The following is a 23,754-nucleotide window of genomic DNA, read 5'->3' as shown; positions in this document are numbered from 1 at the left end:
GACAGCATTCTTAGTGACTTTCTATGAACACTAACACTATCAGTGTGTAATACACTCAATGTCCATTAAGTGGCACCATCAATATCTTTACCTTGTAAAATTTGTAGTCCTCATAACAAAATGAGAGTCATGTCTATTTATGCCATGCCATTTAACAATAGGGAAAGCAATGCTCCTTAAGTTGCCTAAGGTCACTCTGACAGCAAATGGCAGAGGGGGATGTTGGCTCAGGCTGGGTGGGCTACCTGAGCCTGGGATGACTTATATCTGTGGCTCACGGTCTCAAGACTCCTCACACTAAGATTCTTTCTACTTTGTAAGCCTCTTGAGGTACACACGGAGAACTGGGAAGGCTGTGAATAATGTTTCCATAATACTAAGATACCATTTGTGTTTTTCTGAGAATTGTATCTTTGAAAGATCTTGCCTTGGAGCTGCTCAAACACATCCAAGTCTGGGGCATCACCTCTCTTGTACATCCAAGGCCATCTTGAATTTTGAAGTTTTTTGTTTTGTTTTGTTTTTTCTGCAAAGATCTGTTTAGTGATTTTTTTTCTTTACAAGATCAAAGGGGAAAGAAATGTGTCAGTGTTACTGGTCTTGTCATATCTCACCAACCTCTGTGTGTTATCAGTAATTTGGAAAAATGAATCTCCTGTACCCTAGTGGTTTTGATCCTGGTGTACTCCATGCTTCGCCTCCATATCACCCAATGAAAATGGGGAAGTAAAGTGTAAGGGAAACATTGTGACTTAACAGCTATCACGGGACAAAACTGTGTCCCTTAAAATAAACCAGAAGATTGAAATTCTAATCTGCACTATAATGGGCCTTAAAGGCCTATGTGAACGCTATTCTTGTAAGAAGGGACAAAATTGGGTACAGAAACAGACAAAATCGGAAGCTATGTAAAAATCTAACAAGAAATCAGCTATCTACAAACCAGAGAGGAGCCCGGAGCCCAGGAAGGAAGAAGCAACCTGCTGACATTTGATTTTAGACTCTGACCTTCAGAACTGTAAGACAATACATTTCTGTTGTTGGAGGCACCCAGGGTCTGATACTTTGTGATAGAACCTCAGGGTAGCTGTCACAGTGGGTGAGTGTGAAGGAAGTCAGCCTGTAGGAGAGCATCCTGATGGAGCCAGGACTGACTGTGCCATGCTGAGGAAGCAGGCAGCAGGGAGGGAGGGCCTCCAGGGAGCCACCCACAGAGCTGTGTATGCTCTGAAACTCCCTCCTGGGATCTCAGAAGGAGAGATGCTGAGCTGCCAGCATCTGGTTCTTTATCCAGCCTGTGGGGGGGCTGGGGGGGGGGCTAGTCTCTCTGTTGCCATGCCAACAGAGGATGTCAGAGAATTTGGGAGTTTTTCTTTCCTGCTAAAAGGCCATCAGGTTTAATGCATTTAATCTAGCACTTATGAATTATTTCACCTTCTTGAAATGTTCACTCTAATCTGGGCTAGTCAAAGTGTTCTTCTCTCCCATACGTTGAAGGTAATAATCTATTTCTATCAGTAAGAACATCTTTATGTATCTTGAAACATTTACTGCAGTGTGTAAGCTCAGTAACCAGTAAGTTTTTGTTCTTTCTTGAGCCAGGAATAATACTTTCTCAGGCTGTGGGTCAAAGATTACCTTCTGCCTACTCCACCCTCCTTATCACCTGCCACACCTTCAAAGTCAGCCCCATAGGAGCTCTGGTAGCTATTTCATCATCAGTGGTTTTTTTTTTTTTTTAACCAATGATGAAATAATCACCTTTTTGCCACTGGCTGCCCGAGTGAAGGAAATGCACAGAGACCCTTTGTCCCTGTGTTTATGATACAGAGGATATTAAAAGAAGGATAGAGAATTAGAAGAGGATATTAGAGAAACTTCTAAGGGTTGTGGTTGACGCTTTCTAAGGCCCCACCACTGAGGAGAGGGAACACTATTGATCAACCCACACTGACTATGAATTCAGATCATGTTCAGGAAGCTCTCCAAGAAGCGTGCATGTGTAGTGTTTCTTTAGCTGAAGGCCCAGTGGGAGGCAGGCAGACAGCGGAAGGCCAGCAACAAGCACCACCACTGCTGGCAGAACACTGAAGGCTGTAGTGGTGACACCCTCTGGAAAGTGAGAGAAGAAACTACATCCCCCGTGGCCTTGACTGGAGAGCAAGCCAAGCTCTGACCAAATTTTGTTCAGTATAATTAGACATTTATACTAAATACAATAGAGGTCACCCCGCCCCCATTATTCAGTTACTGTTGGAGGGAAGAGTGGAATGACAGGGACACTCCCAAGAAGAACACAGTTTCGTACATCAAAGAGCCGAATGGTGAGTCCTGGCTCCTGCATGTACTTTGCTTTATTAGACCCAGTGGACTTGGGCACCTTCACCCCATGTTTTTTAATTGAAAAATTCATATGTGGATCCATGTTTGATTAAATCCATATCCCATTCTAATTTGTCTCCTATCCTTTCCACCACTTTTCTTCCCAACATCCTGCTTTCTTGCGCTCTCTCTCTCCCTCCCTCCCTCTCTCTCTCTCTCTTCCCCCCTCCCCACTGAGTCCCTTTAGTGCTGCCTCTATGTACTTGGGTATTGTAGCCAGTGAGGGGCCACTTCTCTGAAGAAAACATAATCTTTCCCAAGAGCCATGAGCTCCTCAGGTAGGGGTGGGCTTCATGAGCCCCCTTCTCACCCAGGCTGGGATTTTGGCTGGTGTGCTCTTGTGCAGATCCTGGGTGTGTAGTCACAGCTTGTTCTCCTGATGTTCCTAGTGAACTGATAGATTTGTAAACTGTAAAGTCAAGCTCCCTTTCCTCTTCCTGTCCCCAGACTTCCTCTCTGTACACCACAGCTCTGTGCACACTGCCTGAAGACATGCACACAGCCAAGCCAAGCAGACAATGTTCTGTTTAAGAAAAAAAAAAAGGCTTCAGAAGGCAATTCTGTCAGTTTCTAAATGCTGGACTGGTGGACAGATGCAACATGCAGCAGTGCTGCTGTGACGTCTGTCTCCAGCCTTTCTTCCCTTCAGTGCTCATTATCTTCGAATACACCATGTGCTCATATGTAGTTATTCGCTTTCATCATTTCATGTCTTATCCTAATCTCTTTGAAGACAAGATTTTTGTTGTTGCTGCTACTGTTGCTCTCTCCACCCACTCTGGCAAGTCTTGGGCCAAGTCAGTTGCTACCATGTACGTCGAAGAGGATGGCCCTCAACTTACCATGTCCAGACTTAGGGTTTTCAACTTAACTATGGTGTAACAGTGGGTATAAATCTGTCAAGCTTTTGGTCTCTGGTCTTTTTTTCTGGCTATGGATATATCACACAGATGCTGGGCAGTGGCAGGGAGTTGACATTCCCATTTCCATAATACTATGAAGATAAATGACAAGGGTTCTTGTGTGCTGTGTCACCAAAGTATGTCATTTGGTAGGTGTGATGATTAGAGTTGATTATCAACTTGACAGAATCTACACTCACCTAGAAAATGGGCCTCTGGGCATGCCAATGTGGGATTATCTTGATTATGCTAATTAATTGTGGGAGAGACCACACCCATTTTATACACTGTCCTGGAGTGTATAAAATGAAGACAGCAAACTAGCATGAATTCATTTTTCCTCTGTTTCCTGGTTGTGAATGTAATGCCACCAGCTACTTCCAGCTCTTGCTGTCTTGACTTTCACACCAGGATGGACGTTACCCTGAAACCGTGGGCCAGAATAAACCCTATCTCCCTTAAGTTGCTTTTGTGCAAACATTTTATCACAGCAACAGGAAAAGAAATGAAAGCAGTAGACTAGGTACAGTAAATGTGTTTTGATTTACTGATATGCTTGGCTTACTGTGAGTTTATTGGGACACAATCCTGTCAGAAGTCAAGGATCTTCTGTTTGTAAAAACTCTGTTATTCATTCTGAATCTTCACAGAGCAAGGTGAGAAGTAGGTACGAACTGTACTCTGAGACTCTGAGGAGGAATAGCAAGTTTGTGCTTTCTGTTGCTTGAGCAAGAACAGTGGCAAGGTGAACTCTGGAGGATTCTAGGTTAGTAAGGTGGGCATCTGAAGAGGCTTTACTTTTGGTACAGGATTTTTGAATAACAGTATAAAGCTATGAAGCTCTGAGCTCCAGTTACCACTATTTCTGATAATGTCTACGTGTAACAGAAAGCCTCATGATGCCTGCAGACCATACTGCAGCATGAAGACTTGGCGTATAATTGTGATGTATGTGTGTTTTACTTGAAGCTCCTCCTTTTAACACCATTCCCCTTCTAATGCCATGTGCCTATTACTTCTCTTGGAATAGACACGTGTCTACATGTGTGATCAAATCATCTTGGGTCACAGCACTCACGGTCATCAGGTTTGTGTAGACCTTACACTTCCAGAGTAGTGAGCAGTAAACAAGCCGGTGGGAGTTAACTAAAAAGTAAGCAAACATGTAGATGGGTGAGCAGAATCTCTCAGAGAGGTGAATGTGGGTAGCATCTTGAATTTTGGATCTGTGCTTCTGTACTTTATGGCATTTTCTTTCTTTTTTTATTATCAAAATACACTATGCTTATTCCTTCTCTCCATCTCTCCTTCTTATAGGAAAACTTGGACTTCTCTGACAGTAGAAAGCATAAGGAACAAATGTGCCTAAATGTGTTGCCTCCTCGGTGCCATTTGCATTTCAAGAGGCTCTGAGCATCCAAAATGTAAGTCAAATGAACAAATCGCTAGGCATTCAAGAGGAATCATTATGGACCTCTAAAGAAATCATCTAGGGAAAAATGTTTAATCAATGCAGTGAGGTAGCTCTTTCTATAACACTGAATATGTTATGAAAATGTCAAATTTTATAGATTCTATTTATTGCAATGGTAAAGATCAATCAAGGCGTTGACCATTTAACACCACCATGTTTGAACTCCTATATACACCCCCACTTCCACAAAATACAGGTATTGAAGCCTTTGGTTACATATCTCATTATGTATTATCCTTGCAAATGTAATGCACCTATTGTATACCAGGCACTGCTATGGGCTCTTAGGGTTCATTAGAGAACAATTCAGATAATAAGTTCCATACTCATGGTGCTTGTATTCCAGCTAAAGCAGCAGGCAATGCTTGAGACACACAGATATAAATACATGTATTCTGTACCACGTAAGTATAAAATCATAGTGAACAGGGAAGACAGATTAGATGTTGGTAGATTCAGGTTGGATAGTGGGGGTATCACATTGTAGTATCAGTGAGATGGCCAAATCATGTCATTCAGTGAAGCCAAGCAGTAAGATCGGTAGACATGCTGGGAAAGAAGGTTACAGCAGGGTCTCTGTGGACAACAGGTATGTGTGGTTTGAGTGGGGAAAGCCAAGAAGTGATGGCTTTGGAGTAGGGGCATCAAGGGAAGTGTAACAAGAGCAAAGCAAGAAAGGTGATGGTGTATGTTTAGCCATGGTTCGATAAAGAAACAGAGCTACTGGAGCAGTATGTTACATTAATATATTGTAATTACTTAAATATATGAAATTATACTGTATTACACATCTCATATTCTACCACATACTAATACACACCACATGGTAAGCATTATATGGATATCATGTTATAAAATTATGTGTTATATATGACATAGAATACATGTGGTATGACACACACATATTATTATAAATGGAGAGTCATTAATTAGCTCAAAATATTGGAGGCTGGATAGTCATTGTGGCTATCAGCATGCCAGAGAGCTAATGAGGCAGTAGCTGCTTAGTCCTAGATGAGAGAAGACCAAACAAGAGTCCATGTCAGAGTCTGTAAACTGTGGTCTGGTGTTCATTACTGATGGTGATGGCAGTAGGCACGCCTGCTCAGAAAGGACAGAACTTGCAAGCCCTGGATGCCTTCCCCCTTCTTCCTCTTTGGTACCAGCTGGGACCTCAGTCTACTGAATGATGCTGTCCCCATCCTGGCTAGGTCTTCTCAGTTATGTCCCACATGCCAATCATCTCGGGAAACTCTATTACAGACACACAGTGGTATGTTTTTACCAACCTCCAAGGTCTCTCTTAGCCTTGTTGAGTTGACAGTTGTAGTTAACTCCACTGTGTAAGCGGTTGGGATGAAAAATGTTCCCCACAGGCCCATATTTTTGAACTCTTGACCCCCAGTTGATGGCACTATTTGGGAAGGTTATGGAACCTTTAGGAAGTGAAACCCTTCTAGAGGATGTATGCCACTGTAGGCAGGCTTTGAGGGCTTATATCTTTGATCTGATTCCTGTAACCTCTTCTGTAGTGGATATAAATATGATTTTGTTTTGATCCCAAGTGGGATGTGAAACTGCCTCGAGCGAAAGCATGTGATATTTGTTCACTGGAAACATGCTCCTGAGAGGGCATGTGATGATTATCTGCTAGAAAGGGAACTGCCTCATGTGGGAGCGTGGCCTTTGCCAGTTGAAAGCATCCTGGTATAGACTCTGAGAGGAGATAATAGAAGCCAAAACAAAACAAAACCCAGAGACTTCGCTTTGCATACTTTGCATCACTTCTTATTGCTTGGCTGCTCATTGTTCCTGCTTCAAGATGCTTCTAGAGAGAAATGCTCCAGAGAACACTTCAAGGTTTTCGCTGCTGAAATTGTGGCTGTTTTTTGCTGAATTGCTTGTTTGCTGTTTAATGGATCTGCTGGGATCCTGACGACAAAGAGTGAAATCACCCCAAGGAATTGAGTCTAAAAAGGTCTACCTCTCCTGTCCTACAACCTTCTTTCTCTCCCAAGTAGGGTAAGTGGGTTGGAAGGGAGGTAGAGGTATTAAAGAACCCCAAATAAAGTAAGTTTTAAACACATCAAAGCCTACATTCCCCCAAACCCCACACTCCTGTGAGAAGTTAGAAGTGATATTAGCAGCTTCCTGATTCTCCCACTATATTTTCCCTAGTTGTTGCTTTGCCTTTCTCACCATGACGGACTTGTTCCCTGTAAACCATAAAACAAATTCCTCCCTAAGCTGCTTTGGTCAGGATATTTTATCACAGAAACAAAACACTAACGGATAGAGAATGATAGACCGTGTGTGTGGGGGTCTATGTGCCTTATGGACAGGGGAGCCAATGCAAGTTTTGATCAAGGGAGTAATTTGCATTGTTAAGGCATTAGCACTGTGCAGAGACAAAGGAGGGACCCATTCGAACTGTCTGGAGGCAATTTCAGTATTCCAGGCTGATGATTGTGACGCACATGGGCAGTACTCCTCAAAGGGAAGACATTGGGATGTTTTGACACTTGAATTCACAGCATTTCCCAGTGAATTCTTTAAATGTGAGGGGGAAATGGGACTGACTTCAAGGTTTTGCCACATAAATCTTAGAGGAGAAAGATTATGAATCCAATAGGTTTTGAGACAGGGAGTAGGGAAGATTAGATATTGACATATTAAGCTTGAGACATCTTTTGATATTGAGATATAAGATATTGAGCCCACCACCCTAAGACAGTTCTCAGAGCGTCCCAGTGTATTCCTGCCTCACATGTTGGGTGCCAACTGTTTGCTAGAAAGCCAGGGCTTACTATAGATGAAAGGTGATAAGCGTTCCCTAGTTCTACATCTAGCCAGTTTCTGGTTTCTTTCTCACAAGAAGTCTCTGTAAGAACAAGTAGTAAGGGACTTGTTATTTCTCCAAATATGTAAATATGTAGAACTTATAATGACTTTAGAGATTTACAGAGAGCATTAAACTGACCTAATTATAGTAAGGGTGTATCTTCCTTCTGTTAGGATTAAACTCACACCTACATATTAACTGACCATCAGATTACTATATTTCATATTTCAGTGACCTAAAATGTACTTACATTTTATATTTGGCTCAACTACTATGACATCACATTGAAAGAGATGAATAAAATACGTATTCTTATTCTATTAAAAGAAGATAGTTTGGTTTCCTGTTTCTCCTAATTCTTTTGAACTTTATATAAAGGCATTGCTTAGGACATTTTGTAACTGCATGACTCTAAGCACTGGGAACCCATAGGGAGGATGTTTAGTAGGATACAGAACACGGTGGCAGAACCACTAGAGTAGAGAGAAGTGGAATGCTTCCACTGAAATGTTATGTTCTGTTTTAGTAGTTTCTCAAAGAAAGAAAGAAAGAAGGAAAGAGAGAAGGAAGGAAGGAAAGAAAGAAAGAAAGAAAGAAAGAGGAATGCTTCCACTGAAATGTTATGTTCTGTTTTAGTAGTGTTTGAAAGAAAGAAAAAAAAAAGAAAGAAAAGATGCTGATCATCACGTTGGATGCAATAGCACCTGATCTTTGGATAATTTCATTTTGTTTTCACTGTTAAGTGTTTGTTTTTAAGATCTATGGACAACCGAATATTTAACTCATACACACATTCCCTCTTTATTCTTTTTTATTTTATTTTTTAAGCTTTTTCTATATGTACACCGCGTCTGTTGTGGGTATGTGCATGTGAGTACGGGTACTTGTGGAGATTAGACCATGGTATCAGATTCTCTGATACTGGGGTTACAGGCAGCTGTGAGTCATCTGACATGGGTTCTCAGAAATGAAACTCATCAGCTCTCTGCAAGAGCAGCAGCTATTCTTAATCACTGATCTATCTCTCCAGTCCTCCAATCCACTCATTCCTAATGCAATATTTTCTAATGATGAGAACAGGAAATAAAAGATGGTGAGCAGGCCTTAGGGTCAGGGACCCAGACGATGGGCAATTTAATGGATTCTTGTCCTTGGCTAACAACAGGAAGTGTTCTTGGTTCTGGACTGGGTGGAGGCCAGAGATGGCAGAGATGATGCCAGGCTAGATGCCTCTCTGCTTTCTTTCTTCTCCACTCAAAATGATCACCTCTGCCTGGAAGCTATGCTTGAGGGTGTGGCTAAAACTCCAGCTCCAGATGCTAATCCTTTCTGGTGAGCTTTTTAGAATTGGATCTCCAGGGTTTCATGGTCAAACTAGGTTATTCTCCGATTATAACCCATCTCTCCTAAGTGACTTTAGTGTCTCAGCTCTTGAAGGAGGTTCATTAGATAACTAGACAGGGATTAATGTCACTGAGGACATTGAGGATGGACCTATTTTTTATTGTTTGGCTTTTGTCCCAGTTTCCTATTTTCTTGGTAACAGTAGACAGATAAACATTAGCTTTGCCACTCCTTAGGCCTCTTGGCCAACGGAATAAAATACCTGTGTTCCTGAGTAGAAACATGATATTTTGATCTGATTCGAAGATTAGAACCGTATATATTATTATCTCCTCCTTTAAGCATTAATCCCCTCTGGGCCCACCAATCACCTAAGCCAAGAGACCGCCCCCCAGGAAGACTGATCACCTAAAGTTAAGGAGATGGGAGGAATAGTTATTTCTTTAATGAGTTAATGTTCTTATCATTCCCAGAAACCCCTACTTCATGCAGCTGCTTATGATGTCTTTTATGTCTTTTACCACGTGGTTTGCCCACTTTTCCTGAGTCCTAACTCAGAAAAATATAACCTTTTCTGTTTCTTCTTTCTATTTCTTTTCTTTTCTTTTTTCAATACTGGCCAAAAAGTTAAGCAGACTTTCTTCGGCCCTCTAGGCTTTCTTGCTTCTTGTCTGACTCTACTTTCTCTTGTGCCATACAGCTGTTTGCTTGCCTAACTGCAGTGTTAAAAACATGGCTTCTCCTCCTGTTCATGTCCATCTCTCTCCTCTCATAGCTATCGAGACTTACAGTTCGCCTGCCTGCCCTGCTGCTTTTCCTTTTAATTCTAATAAAATTCTCTTCAGTCTTCCTTTGAAATCTATTTAAGACTTTTATTAATAAGATTAAGAACCCTAAAGAGGAAACTCCAAGTTGCCTAATTTCTACAATTTCTTGAAGAGAAACAATAGTCCATGTCATGTGACATAAGGTCTCATTTACACTTCAGCATAGAGGAGAATCATGTAATGGCCTAAGCTAGTCCCTGAGTTGTCACCAGGTTTCACCAAAGCACGGTGCATTCAATCTACTTCTACTGCCTGCAGTGGAATTTGTTCTTTTATATATGTATGTATATTTAAAAATTTATATATTTACTCTGCAGCCCAATCATAGCCTCCTCCCTCCTCTCTTCCAGGTCCCTCCCTCACACCCTCTTCCTCTTATCCCCCTCTGCCTTGTCCTCAGAAAATGGGAGTCCCCCCCCAACCCATCCCAACACATCAAGTCACATCAGGACTGAGCTCCTTCTCATCCACTGAGGACAAACAAGGCATCATATTAGGGCAAAGTGATCAAAAGCAGGCAACAGAGTTCATGTTCATAAACAGCACACACTCAACTTACTAGGGGACCCACATGAAGATCAAACTCCCCTTTGGTTACATATGTGCAGGAGTCCTAGGTCCAGTCCATGCATGCTCTTTGGTTGATGTTTCTGTCTTGGTAAGCCCTCCTCCCTGGGTCTGTGTTAGTTGATTCTGTGGGTCTTATTGCAACATTCTTCTCCCCTCCAGGTCCTTCTATTGTTCCCTCCCACTCTTCCACAGGACTCCACAAGCTCTGCCTAATTCTAGGCTGTGAATATCAGCATCTGATTTGACCAGCTGCTGGGTAGGGCCTCTCAGAGAACGGTTAAGTTAGGCTCCTGTCTGTAAACACAGCAGAGTATTGTTAACAATGTCAGGGATTGGCTCTCTCTCATGGGGAGGGTCTCAGGTCGGTCATTTCCCTCAGTCTCTAGTCTGTCTTTATCCCTGCACGTCTTGCAGACAGGGTAAATTTTGGGTTGAAGGTTTTGTAGGTTCATTGGTGTTCCCCTCCCACCACTACAGGTCCTGCCTGGCTAGAAGGTGGCCTCCTCAGTCTGATGTCCCCAGCTGCTGGGACCTCAGTAAGAGAGATCCCCGTATCTTCCCTATAGCCTACTTTGCCGCAGGTCTCCAGTTTGTCTCAGTGATGCCCCCACCTTCTGTTTCCCTTTTCTCTTCAGGTCCTCAAACCTCCCCTCCCCACTCTCCCCACCTCTGATGCTCCTCCTCATTTCCCTCTCCACACCCTCTCCTACCCAGTTGCCTCTCTCCTTCCTCCTCCACTGTCTATTCTATTTCCCCATCTCAGCGAGATTTGAGGAGGGCTTTTCTTGGGCCCTCCTTGTTACTCAGCTTTTTCTTCAATGGAATTTGTAATGATAACATCAGATAGAGTGGAGCACAGAGACATGATAGCAATGACCACATACTTTCCACCTTAATAGAATGTGTCTGGGGCTCGAGAGATGGTTCAGTGATTAAGAGCATTGTCTGCTACCAGAAGTCCTGAGTTCAATTCCCAGCAACCACATGGTGGCTCACAACCATTTATAATCTGATCTAATACCCTCTTCTGGTATATAGGTGTACACATATGCAGAACACTATAGATAATAAATAAAATAAATATTTAAAAAACAGAATGTGTCTGCAAATGTTATTGACAGTATAAATGCTAATTTTAGTTTTTTCAAAATTGTTGTCTTGATGAAAGCCTTTATCCAATTTTTATTTTCTTCAAAAAAAAAAAAACAAAAACAAACAAGCAAACAAACAAAAATAAATGCAGATGCAATCAGAGCTACTCCAGGAAAAATAAAAAATAAAGTCAAATTTTCTTTCAAAGTTAAGAAAACTAAACTCACTACGTTGGCACAAAAATTGTCCTCTGCTTGGTTTAGTATTCTGGCATATACAGAAATGCACTATGTACTATTTAGTATGAGAACCGTATGTGTGTTTAAATCTACAGTGTTCATGTTACAGATCTGCAGAGCTTAATTATCATACATATTCATATTACTTGACAACTCAAAAACACTGAGAGAAGTTCTGATACTTTTGTATGTGTCTCCAGTTTCCTTTGAAGACTAAAAATAATGTTAACAAGAATAGAAGTTGCTTCACAGAGCCTTCATAGTCAGACAAAACTCAAGCACCATCTATTCCGATCCATTTTGCTTATGGTTGAGGAATCCAAAGCTTGTCCAGTGAGCCACCGCCAGTCAATGGCCAGAATGAGGCTGGAAAAGAAGATTCCTCAACCCTCCCCCTGCCCCCAACTCCCTTGACTTTCAAGAGACAGATCTGATCACGGTTCCCTAGAAATAAGTGGTAAAGGTGGAAAATTTAAAATTAAATGAAGGTTAATCTATTAAGAATTCCTTGATAGAGTGGCTTCCAATCTTAGGGCACTTAACAGAAGAGTGCTCCAGACATTTGTTACAATGTGAACACACTGTGCTGAGGTTCCCAGTTCCAGTGGTAGAGGACTCCGAACTGTTGCACACTTCTCACCATGCTCCACCTCCCTCACTTCTAGATCATCTAAGCCACATGAAATAGAGAACCATGAGCCAACGCGTTCCCTTGATTACAATTCTCCAGTGAAGTCGCCTTATCTACACAGGTTGAAGACTTTATTTAGCCCTGTCCGCATCTTCTCCTCATCTCTTACACTGTCTCCACCTTTTAACTTTATGGTGATGGCTTCTACTGTGCACTTTGGTTTTACTGTCCCTTGCACGCAAGTGTCTTTGTTACGTAACAGCCTCATCCCACTTTCCTGGCTCAATTATGAGGCTTCCGGTGACATTTTCAGTAGGCTCTCCTTGGTACCTCTAGCACTCCCCAACTTCCTGGATTTTATTCTTCCTCCCCGATTAGGCATTCCTCTCTGCCTAATTAATCACTGCACCTAAACAGATAATGACAGAACACTGCTAGGTGTCCACCTAATTTACTGTGGGTTCCTTGCAGGTTCAGTTTGCCCCAAGCATAAGATCTGACATTGTCGGAGCTTGATATGAACTCAATGTATGTCACTGGGATCTGTAAATGATGACTAATTGGATTAGCTAATACATACAAAATGCGTAGAGCAGTAGCTGTCATACTGAACATAGAGCACGCCAAGGGATAAGAGAACAACCCGAAGGCCTTTCCCTCTTGTGTGCTTTTCTAAGTGGCGGGCATTCTGCTTCAACAGGAGTAGGCAGCAAATCAGCAAATGGCCATTCATTGGAATTTGTGGAGAGGACTGTGGAAAATTCCAATTTGGTTAACTCTCATGAAGAAATGGGGCATATCTTATATATCGGTCCTTCAAAGATTATAAAAGTGAACTGGGTAAACAAAGAAACAAACACACAAACCACACGCTCTGATAGCTTCGCGGGAGCTCTCTCAGTGTGCAGAGATTGTGGCCTGCTGTTATTGTTACAAGAATGACTTCCTCACTCCAAAGTATTCATCGTTCATCCCTGACAGTTTTATGCCTGGTGCATCCACTAGGGGTCTAACTTTTAGACAGAGTGCTCTCATTGCAGTATTGGAATCCTGGGGTGGGGGGGGGGGGGACGACTGTCCCATTCCTTCTTGGCTGCAGTGAAAGCTGTTAAGTTCTGTGTGCAGAACTCCCAGCATGCTCCACAGAGTAGGAATAATTAGATTTCTTAAAGATAGTTCTTTTCTCCTGGTCTGTGTCACTCTTTCACTCTTACTAAAAATCGGTGACTAGCATTGGCAATTTAAATGTCGTATCCACTTGTGGAATTGTTTATGTAGATTGCCATCTGAAAGTAGCAGCCGGACCCAGTCCTTTCTAGTACTGATGTTTTTTATATTTTGTTTTTATTATAGATCTCTTGTAGGCTATAAATTTGGATTTTTGAAATTCCTTCTTTTTTCTCCATCCACCAGCTGCCATTCTAAGAGTATCACAAATTCTGGAGTTTTTCTCATCCCCGTTCAAAGTACAGCACATTGCTGATAAGCTCATTTCACACCGTGACATTAGTCTACTTATGAGCCCTCAGCTCCCCTTTAGGATATGTTGTTAATTTATATTGGAAAAATGAAAATTAATATTTTCATAGTCCTCTGAGTTTGATAATATTTTCACAAACACTTTGGTGTCTAGTCTTTGTAATACTCTGATTTATTGATAGGAATTAATTTATTACATTCATTTTTCAGTTTCAGTGACTCTTCAAGGTCACACAGAAAAGAAATATAAGGGGTAGAATGGTAATCCTGTCTTGGGGTATAAGGCATGTGCTAGAAATTAACATATGATATCAGCCATTAAAATACCTTAAGAAATACTTTCCACGTGTGTTTGTTTTCTTGGAGTGATGGATTCTTAGAGAAAAGAATCAAAGACATAATCTGAGAGTAAGCCACGCTCTGTGGGAAGGTAAATGTTCGCAACCAACAGAGCTGAGTTATTTTCCTTTTGGAAGGTGTAAGTATCATGGTATTGTTAATGTTCTGGCTGCATGCTGGTTATTCTCTATGTAAGCATGCCTTGGCTTGTTGCCACCTTTTCATCCATGCTTCTAACACAATAGAAAAATGGAAATCATATCTAGAAAGCACCCTTTATTTTCCTTTCAGTGACTTATTTTTTCTTTAAAAAAAGTCTTTATTAACAACTTATTATTAGACAAACACTTTAAACTTTCCTGAGGATATAGACAAAAATTCTTGCTCCTGGATATACTTAGATACAAGTATTTCCACACAGGTTACATAAAGTCACTCATTTTGTGTGTGTATGTGTGTGTGTGTGTACATGTATCCAAAATCTTGGTGTTTTCACATATTATTCATAAGAATATCCTTAAAAACTTAAGTGAAATTTTTTTCTCATTTTAGTATTAAAATATTTGGACTCTCCTAGTGGTTGAAAGTAGTGTAGTTAAAGGAGTTTTGGACCAGCTGTCAGCATAAAGGTAGTGCTTCTGACACCTTGGAATGGGCTGTGCAAAGGGCAATGTAACAGGAGGTCTAAGAAAGACTTCTTTCTTCTATTGTTTAAATGTGAGCCCTTTAGACATATATACATGGTGATGTAAATATTATTGGTATCCTTCTTATTCCTCTGCCATCTCTTATCCCAAATCATCACTGGCAGCAGCGTTTTCCCTCTTATTTCATTTTGAATCCCATGTTCTTCTCTGTGCCACCTGTAAACTTCACCATGAGCGGGGTCTTGTCAGTTACTCCTGACATCCCTTCTACAGGTCATAATCAAATTTCTGCAAGCTCGTTACGCAGAGGAGAGTGTAGAAGTAGCCATGCAGAGACAGAAGCAATGAGCTGGCAAGCATCCCCTTGGAAACTTGTGATGGCTGAGTAAAAACAAGTCTTGGTGTGAAAATTAGAACAGTGCAAAGATCAGAAAGGGAAAGGCAAGGTGGTTACTAATGTGATTATTTATGTCTACGTGAAAAGATACAATACTTGAACATACACATTACTTGCTTAATATATGGATTTTAAAGTAACCAAAGGAAAAATAGCATGAATTTAGTTAGTAAGCCAGCACAGAAGGATAAAATAGAATAGTAAAACGTTAAACTGAAGAAAGGCAGGAAAAGAAAGGAAAGAGGAGAAGAAACAGATGAGACATAAAGAACCAAATCCATTATGTTAGAATTACAACCAACAATGTCAGTAATCATATTCAATGTAGAGGCAAGTGACACCCTGCTAAGGAAGCAGTACTGTTCAGGTTGGATTAAAGAACAGCAATCCAATGGTGTATTTTTAATAAGAAAAGAACTTTAAATAAACACAAATGGGTTAAAAGTAAAAGAATGTAAACATGTGCAATTAGTGAACTTTGCTCAAATAGAAACTTGAATAGGTACATTAATATTAGATTTTATAATAAAAATTACTAGAAACAAAAGTTACATTTAATGAAACAGGAGTCGATTTTTCAGGAGTATATACATTTAATAAACATTTATATAGAGAAAAAAGTTTCATAATGCAGACAGAGCTTCAAGGCTGGTAAGAGTTGTAAATAAATATAGACGCATCCACAAGCATAGTGGAGGTTTTCAATAACTCATAGAACGAGTGAGTCGGGAAGCAGTAGGTATACGGAAGGCCTGAGCACGGTTACCAACTGGCCTGCCATGACTAGCATTTATACAGTGTTCCACCTACATGAGCTGTCACCCAAAGTATCATCTTCCAGGGAAAACTATTCTGAACAAATTAGAAAGTATTTACATCATACAAAGCATACATTCTGACTCTACTGCACTAAGTTAAAACAGCAAAAGATGAGGAAAAGGTTTTTCAAGTCAGCAGCCTCAGGTTCCAACTGTAAGAAACTAGGAAAAACAAGATGTTAAAGGAAAAGCAAGGAGAAGAAAAGGAATGAGATGAAAACAGAAATCCACTGAAATAAATTCCCTGGAATAAAAAATAGTGGAGGAAAAACAGTAAATGAAAATGCACTTACTTTAGGAAGATAATAAAATTATCTGACCGGTTAGGAGAAGAAGCAACCAATTCTAAGTAGGGGTGGGAGGGGTTGTGTATCTAGAGCTAAGAGACATTCAAATAGCAAACAAGGGAAATTTGTCAGCAACTTTAAGTCAACAAGTTTGAAAATTGAGATGAGATGGTATAAATTCTAGAAAACATGTAGACCACCAAAGCTCATCAAGAACTAACATGTACACAGAACTGCTGTCTGTCCACTGCGCAAATCTTTATTAAAGAAAACTTTTGAAGAGAACAAGGTAGCAGCTCATGACAAAACAGAGCTGCTAACCTTGTGGAGGACAGATGGCAGAGATGTTGAGAGAAAGGTGCCTTTTAGAGCTATACACCATGGCCTATTTCCCCACCCACTAGTTTTTACTGCTTCCTGACAATGTCTCCAAATCACGAACCCATCGGTGTATCCACTCATGAAGCTAGAGCTCTCACAAGCCAGACACATCCCAGGAACCCAGAGGCTGACAACCAAGCCACACAAAACCTCTTCAGGGGATAAGATGCTAATACCCAAGCCATGGCAATCTCCCAATCAATCAAAGGAGTATATCTTCATAGCTCTTTTTACAGTGCTGTTAGGAATGTTTGCATAGTTTCCAGTATGCAGGATTTGAGCATCTTCTGTTTTCTTTAGTACTCGGCATTCTACATTTTATTGCCACAATAATTGCCAATTGTAGGATGTACAATTGCTTGTGGCTAGTATGTATAAACATAATTGATTTTTATATATCACCTTTACATCCTTCAAATGCTATGATCAGTTATTAGATCTGGTGGTGATGGACTGACGCTGCTGGAACTAACCCAGGAGGAAGTCTTCCTCCCTGAAGCTTTTTGGTAAAGGTGTTTTTGTCATCATGGTGAAAAATGACCAACATGGATAATTAATATTAAGATGCCAACTTCCCTACACATGTACGAGCACATTTGAGAAGAGGCAGGGCTACGGGAGAGATATGAGAGTCAAGGGGGAAGGCTAACAGCTCAGTCTTGCCATTTATTTACTTGACAAAAGACTTTGGGCAAGGCTTTTGGTCATTCTGGGTGCCAAATTTTTAAAAATACATTCAAAATTTTATCTGACAGATGATTTCAAGAATCCATGTTATAAGCCAGCTATGGAGGATGCTGGGGGAAACAGTGGTAAATCTTTGCAAACTTCCTAAGTTCGGTTTAGCACATCTGCCGCACTAGGTAACTAATTAATTTAAGAAACGTGGACAAAAGGATCACCATTTTTAATTATTTAATTTTATTCCTTGACAACTTCATACATGTAGATAATGACTTCTGGTTGCTTTCACCCCCATCTCTTTCTCTTACTCCCTTTCTTTGTTGAGTTGAATAAGATGTCCCACGCAAGCCTCGGGGATTTCAGTTTTCCATCCCCAGTTATTGGCTGTTTGGGGAAAATTAGGAGATGTGGTGATGCTGGAGGAAGTCTGTCACCAGGGGGAGTGCTTTGCAGTTTCAAAAGACTAGTCATCATCTTTCTCTGCTGTTTGTGGATCAAGATGTGATCTCTCAGCTGCTGCTCCAGGGCCATACGTGCCTACCCACTGTTATGTTGCCTGCCATTATGGTGAAGGACTCTGGACTGTCAGCCCCAAATAAATCCTTCCTTCAATAGGTTGCCTTGGTCCTGTTGTCTTATCACAGCAATAGGAAAGTAACTATATACCCTTCTCCTGCTGAAACACTTACTGCCGTCTCCTACGCCCATGCCATTTAATGTGTGCGAGAGACCCACTAAGTTTAATTAGGGGTGCTGGCATGAACATGGGCCCAAGGATATTTCCTGGAGCATGAGCAACTTCTTTCTGGCTACACTGCTGAAGAAAAGGGCATTTCTGAGACTTTATTAAATATCAGTAGTCCCCCCCAGGGAGAGTAGGGCCTCCTGAGCCCCTCCCCGATCCATGGTGAATGGCTGACCAGGCCGATCTTACTCAGATCATGTGGAGGAAAGCACAGCTGCAGTGAGCTCATGAATGCAACGGCCATGTCACTATCAGAAGACAATGACTGAGGTACATCCTCCCCATCCTCTGACTCTTAATGTTCTTCCTATCTTCTCCTATCTCCTCTGAGCCTTTGATGGGGGAGATAATAGACGCTCCATGTAAGCCTGAGCATGCCACTGTCAATTATTTGTAGTACTCTGACCATTTCTGAGTCTCTATATTAAAATGCTTAACTCCTTTAATGCAAAGTTGCCATAGATTTAGAGATTGGATAGGTTTCGTTTCCAGTTTTGGCCTTGCCAGAGGCTGACAGTATGTCTTCAAGTAGGTTGTTTAACTCCTTGAAGACCTCTGACTACCTATAAATGTACTTGTGGTATGTTCGCTCTGTTCAAAGCCCGGTGTCAGGCTTGGGTGACATCATGTGTGTATGTGTGCCAGTCTCTTGCCAGGAACGCATTAGATTCAATCAACATCCAGTTGCTGTACTCGTGCTTGCCTTGGCTCTAGCAGCAGCATCTGCCTCCACAGCCTGCCTGCCTTCTTCCACGGGGGTTGTTGGTTTGTTTCAAAATGGGATGAGTCATCACAGCTCAGCGCCTCACACAGAGAGCTCACTTCATTTTCCTTAAACCCCTTGATCCTTGGCAGCTCGGTGCACCACACACCCACCTGAGTACACTGACTGGACAAAAGCAAGGTGTTCCTGCTCACTCTGAACGTTTCAACACACTGTCAGGGACTAACTCCATGTCTACTGCCCTTGAAAACCTTGGTTTCTGTAGAGCAGTTTTGGTCCCCACAATGCAGAGCTGACTTCCCTGAAGCCACTTGATATATCAATGAAAATATAAGGAAATCAAAATAAAACCCTAGTCCTCTAGCACTTGCATGGCCCTCATAGTATGACTATTATTTAAGACACCCTTTTTAGTCTGACTTATTTTGTGTTTAGGTTTTCTTCAAGATCGGTAGTCAGTAAGAACAAGAATAAGTTTCAATCATATAAATTACTTAAGACAGGGCAGGGTCCTTATTGGATGCGTTGGTTTTGATGACATAAAATTAGTGGCCACACCAACCATGCTACTTACAGTTCTCTCACCAGCTCAGATTTCTTTACTCAGGCATTTTCCCTCAGAGATTCCTTCCATTTGTGCCTCTACTCATCTGGAAGGTAGAACCACAACTGAAGTCACATGTCTTCAATGAAACATGAAGTTTAGGGTATCTGTTTAAGCTCTCAGGCCTCCCTCCCATGAGCTTCGGCTGTGAGGCTGGGCTCTTAGACCTTGGTACCAGACTCACGATGTGGAAAGTTGAGTGAGGTATTAATCTTCTGATCCTCCATTATCTACAACTTAAAAATGAAGATAATAGCATGTATTGTGAGGACTAAATGGGGCAATGCATATGGAAGTTCTTTGCAAATTAACCCAGGATAAACAAATGAAAGGGGTGATTATGCCTACAGGAGACCCAATCACAGCTTGCCTTGAATTGCACCTTCTCGTGTGTGGATGTGGCTCCTGATTGCATTTGAGAAATGCAGTGAGAGCCAAGCTGCTTTATCCGTCCTATAGCTCCTACTGTACTTTACACACTCAGGCATGCATTAGGATGTGGAACTGAGAGTGCTCAGTGCACAGTAGAGACAATCTCCTCTTCCTTCAGAGAAGCAAATGTCCATCGCAATATTGTGCCTGTGTATAACCAGTGACCAACGCACACATTTGCCTTTATAAAGTTTCACTAGAAGACTATCTGCACAGGATGGGGTTGGGGGGGGGGCAGGGAGAGTCAGCAGCTTCCCTGTCCCCAATAAGTACCACATGTTCAGAGCCTGCAGAGCAAGTCACCAGCACGATCCATCAAATGATTATAGGAATTCAGGAAACAGCAAGTCCTCATTAAACCAAAATAACAATCCACAGCAGATGCACACTCTATTTTCAAGCTATGCGCTTGTGTTTTATTATCCCAGAGCTGTGGAGTCAGAGGAATGGAGCTGGAAGCCGAAATAGGACGACTGTGCAGCTCTCATGGAGAGGTCTGAATTGGAATGGCAGGTGTTTATAGCCGAAGGCAAGAACATCTTCCACCCGCGGAGGGAACACAGCTCTCAACTGACGGCTGACGTCCTAGAGAAGAAGAAAACCGTTGGGATTTCTACTGTAAATCCTTTTATGTAACCACTTCAGGAGTTTTTCTCCCATCCTCCTGGTAGAGCTGGGCCCTTTTTTTTTTTTTTTTTTTTTTTTTTGTATTCCCAGCATCCTATGCTCATCTCTGGCTAGCACATAGCACACTGTTTGTGAACAAGATCTGGTTGCGAGTCAGTCAAGTCAGACTTTCTCTTTTGGTATGCATTGTATGTGTGTATACACATGTGTGTACACATATGTGTATGTGGAAGCCAGAGATAGGCATTGGGTCTTCTTCCTTTATTACTTCTCCACATTTTTGTTTTTAATTCAGGGTCTTACTATGCCATTCTGGCCTGGAATTCTCTATATAGATCAAGCTGGCCTTGAACGTACAGAGATCTGCTTGCCTTGGTCTCCAGAGTTCTGGAACTAAAAGTGTGCTGCACTATTCCTCAGCCAGTTAGATGCTCTTAAGAGACTTGGAGCCCAGAGATAGAATTAGTTAAATGGTGCTAAGTTTGGGCATATTCCTTGTAGGAAGAAATGTTGATGGAGCACTAGATGCAATTCTGCATTTCTGAAGAGTGCTATGGACTGAAAGTACACGTTTGAGAAAAGCTGGGGCTGCGGGAGAGAAATGAGAGTCAAGGAGGAAGGCTAACGGCTCAGTCTTGCCATTTATTTACTTGACAAAAGACTTTGGGCAAGGCTTTTGGTCATCCTGGGTGCCGAATTTTAAAAAATACATCAAAATTTTATCTGACAAATGATTTCAAGAATCCATGTTATAAGCCAGCTGTGCAGGATGCTGGGGGAAACAGTGATAAATGTGGTGTGGGCTTTCTTTGAAAATAAGTATTACTTAAAGCAAGACAGAGATAAATGAACACTACTTAAGGTGGGGCCAAGATGGGTATGGTTCTATTTTGAAAAACATTTGCTCTAGTCCTGGAAGATTGGGACAGATTTCTGACAATGGCATCTAAGACATGGCAACTATTCATGTGGAGACTAGGAACGAGAGGAAGTGAGCCAGACAGAGGGGCAAGAGTCCTAAGTAACTTTGAGGACCTGTAAGCATTTTAGGATGAGCTAAGAGAGTATACAATGAGGAGAGATGAGTAGGCAGGGTCTAAATTATGAACCGTCTTGGTGGTTGATTGTAGGAGGCTGGCTTCCATCTCAAAGGAAGTGAAAAGCCATGGAGATGTTGTTAGCCTTGGAAACCAATCAGTGAAATGGTATTTTAGAGATGTGATTCTTATTGTAGGGTGCAAACTGCATTAGAAATAGGAAGGCAAGTTAGGAAGCCAGTAGGGTCTAGAAGCAGAACACAGATGCCGTGAGTCAAGACAGTGGTTTCAGAGATAAAAGCAAAACAAAATGGTGGATTCCAGAGGCAATAAGAATGCTGAGCGTAGCAGCAGCCTGAGCTCTTGGAATGAGCAGATGTCTAGAGAAAGTGGATTTGGTACAAGGTGGGGAGGGTGCCAAGTACTGTTTGTCACAGACTCATTATACATTGTGCACATGTGTTGAAATGTCACACTACCACCATGAATGTGTACAATGACCCTGTGCCAATTAAAACATGCTAGCTAACCTTTTATATAAGTAGATAATAAATTGGACTTCAGTAGAGAAGTGGACTTAGCTCAGCCACCTTTGTGGCCCATAAGTTTGTTACACTTGTGCATCTTCGGACACTTCAGATGCCATCAACTAGAACATTCTCACTCAGTCTAGCTGTGCACCCCCTGCTTCTACAGAAAGAGAGGGTGCTTGTCCGAGCAATGCCAATCCCTTTTATTTCGCGAAGTAAAACATTGCTGCTGCTAATACTCTCAGTCTCGTGCCCTTTCTTCTCTTTCCATGGGATGAGCATACTCAAGAAGAGACCACACAACAAACATCCTGTTCACGTTCCACATGCCGTTGAATGCTAGGGCTCTACATACCTGTCATGTATGGTGTGTGCTCACTAAATAGTGCTGAACACACGAATTAATAAGAAAAGAAGAAAATCTAGATTTAAGTGTTTTGGGGACCAGGAGGACTATAGGTTCATGGGACTATGTTGGGTAATAGAAGTCACCTAAGGGTGCCTGGGAAAATAAGCAGAGCCCTGGGCTTTGAGAGCTATGTTGGCAGTAGGTTTTTGTTGGTGTTTTAAATAAAGCGTTAGAAAGCCCAAGTTTCATGGAATATAACACCAGCGGCCCGTGATATACTTCATAAAGAAATCATCCTATTTCCGTATTTCTTGCTCATAGAAAGGATTATTATTTTTTTTTACCTTGGGATCACTTGTTCTAGCACGGGGTGGGGGGGGGGAGGTTTATTACTATAGCAACCACTGCATTTAGCACATGTCGAGCTGGAACACAGAAAGGGTTTCTGCTTCTTTTAAAAATGGTGACATGATTCAAGGATGGCAAGCTTCATAATATTCCCGTGACACAGTGGATACCATGGACAGGAGAAGGGAGAAAAGGAAAAGGGAGGAGGCAGACATGCACTCAGAGAGATGTGGATAAAATACGCTCCTCTCGATGACAGTGAGCAGTAAAGCTTGTTCCACATGGAGGGGAGGAAGGAAAACGCGGAAGTATGTAAGTGAGTCACTTTTGAGGCTCCACATCTGCTGGTTGCTATGGAAATTCCTCCATGTGTATGTGGTCCCACAAGGATGACACCCAATAACACAAGTAGCACAGGGACTTAAAGGGCCAGGAAAGCAGGGTGGCGCTATATGACTTCATCACAAGTTAGTGTTACATACTCAGGGAGTTCTGGTAACCACGAGAATAGGCTTGTCACCACTGGGTAAGTGAGAGGCAACCAGAATACCAGTTTATATAGGAAACCCATTACTATATGCTCAGCAGGCTGAGGAGTCTTGGAGACAGGATGCTCCAGGAGATGGAAGCCTGTCTTCTCATGGCAAATCTGCATCTGTTTGACTGTGAGCATGTCAGTTTCCCGCTCTGTGCCCTATTTTCTCCTTATCAAGGAGGGGGTGGGGAACCAGGGCTACATCACCTGGAAGGTAGTAATGACAGGCTGTGAGTGATGAGCAAGTTTCATTTCAAACCAGCTTAAAAATAAGGAAATCTACTGGACCATGAAATGGAAAGTTTCAGACAGGCATGGCGGCAAATTCAAGAGAGCCACTGTAGGCTGGAGGTCAGCCTAGAATATACTGTGAGCTCCAGGCAAGCTTGGATTACAGAGTGAGACCCTGTCCCCAACATAAAAAACTGCATGCATGTTTGTGTATATACGTGCATGTATGCATAACTGTATGCATGGCTATGTACTTG

At 41.8% G+C, this 23,754-nt stretch overlaps 1 long non-coding RNA gene across 1 annotated transcript in view; it reads left to right on the top strand.

Annotated features, from left to right (window-relative positions):
* Positions 1-22,059, top strand: part of LOC311600713 — a 37,862-nt gene extending 15,803 nt beyond the window's left edge. The window contains exons 2-3 of the long non-coding RNA XR_014780325.1: positions 4,602-4,708; positions 20,269-22,059. This is a non-coding gene — a long non-coding RNA (uncharacterized lncRNA). The remainder of the gene's footprint in view (positions 1-4,601; positions 4,709-20,268) is intronic.
* Positions 22,060-23,754: the final 1,695 nt, after the last annotated feature.

This window comes from Acomys minous (genome assembly GCF_964271855.1).
Source record: "Acomys minous genome assembly, chromosome: 1".
NCBI lineage: Eukaryota > Metazoa > Chordata > Mammalia > Rodentia > Muridae > Acomys > Acomys minous.
Note: the sequence above shows the minus strand (reverse complement) of the source record. Positions and strands in the feature narration are given on the sequence as shown.